The following is a 1700-nucleotide window of genomic DNA, read 5'->3' on the forward strand; positions in this document are numbered from 1 at the left end:
GAGCCTCCAAGCTTTGTGTGGAGTTGCCCCAACCTTGTTTGTAAAGGTTCGGTCGCCGCCTTCAAGGGCACCTATAGTGGAATCACGGTACCTTGCATCGTGCGAGGGCGTGAGGAGAATACGGTGGCCTTAGTGGCTTTTTGGGGAGCATTGTGCCTCCACACCGCTCCAACGGAGACGTACTTCCTGTCAAAGGGAAGGAACTTTGGTAACACATCCTCGTCTCCATCGGTTCCACTTGTGGTTATCTCTATCCTTTACTTTGTATTTGCTTATGCTTGTGACTATATCTTACTTGTCTTAATAGCTCTCGTTGTTAGCTTCTTTAGGGTTCACCTCATTTTCGTATTATTTGTGAACCCGTATGTTGTTTACCTTAACTTGCTAAGATTATTTAAAAAGTGGTCGTTGTCTATTCACCCCCCCCCCTCTAGCCAACCATATCGATCCTTTCAATTGGTATCAGAGCCACGTCTCTTTATTAAGGGTTTAACCACCCGAAGAGTATGGAAGGCGAAGAGGGAATTAACCATGGGCAACCCGAGGCCATGGACTTGACTTCGGTCACAAGGGACGACTTGAATACGGCTATGGCCGCTCTCAAGACGTCCTTGACGAACGAGGTCAAGACCATGCTTAAAGAGTTAATTGAGGGATTTAAAAGTTCACCCGAACCGGCTATAGTGGTTAAACCCACCGTTTCCGATTCGGAGGCCAACTCCTCTAAGGAAGCGGCTAAAGGTATGCAACCTCCCTCGTCTCATGAAAAGGATGGGACTGGAACATATGCCTCAGTTCCACCCCCCATGGTCTATGGAGGATCCGTTCCCGCACCACGTCTTAATCCTGTTGGTCCTCCTCCTAAGCTTGTGAAAGGTGACTTTGCTAACTGGGTATTTTCTATTAAGTCTCATTTGAATCACAGCTCAACAAATTTGTGGAGAATCATTGAGCAAGGATATTATCCCCATGATCCAAGCAACCTCACTCTGAGAGAAGATGCAGACAATCAATACAATCACTCTGCTTTGTTTATTCTCCAGTCTGCAGTGCCACCTGAAGATCTTCCTCACTTGCGTCCCTTCACTTTGGCCAAGGATTGTTGGGAGCATATTATGGTGTTGTACAAGGGAAGCTCAAGTATTCAACGATCCAACTATGAAGTGATACTTGATAAGGCTGATGAGTTTGTGATGAAGGAAGACGAGGACCCTCGTGATCTCTATCGGAAGGTGACTACTATTGCTATGGCACTCAAGGATCATGGGAGCAAGGATGTGGATGACACATGGGTCAAACACAAGTTCCTTAAAGCCGTCATGCCTTCCAACAAAGCTATGTCATCAGTCATTCGTCAGCGGCCAGACTTTCACTCCTTGTCTTCTAGTGAGGTGTTGGATGAATTCATTGCAATGTCAATCATGAACGAAACAGCCGACAATGCACTTGCTCGTGTTTGATCAAAGACAACTTCACCCAACCATGTGTTGAAAGCAAAAGCAATGCTTGAAGAAGAAGAAGAAGATGAGGAAGAGGAGGGCTGCCCTGAGGACACAAAGTATGCCTATCATGAGCACATGGCTCTTGCATCAAGGCAATTTTGGGGCAACAAGAGGAACTCAAGGCCCACTTTCACCAAGAACAACTCAAGTGGATTCAAACCCAAACAACGAGTAAGGACATGCTATAACTGTGGTAAC

This window comes from Hordeum vulgare, chromosome 7H (assembly GCF_904849725.1).
Source record: "Hordeum vulgare subsp. vulgare chromosome 7H, MorexV3_pseudomolecules_assembly, whole genome shotgun sequence".
In the NCBI taxonomy this organism is placed as follows: Eukaryota; Viridiplantae; Streptophyta; class Magnoliopsida; order Poales; family Poaceae; genus Hordeum; species Hordeum vulgare.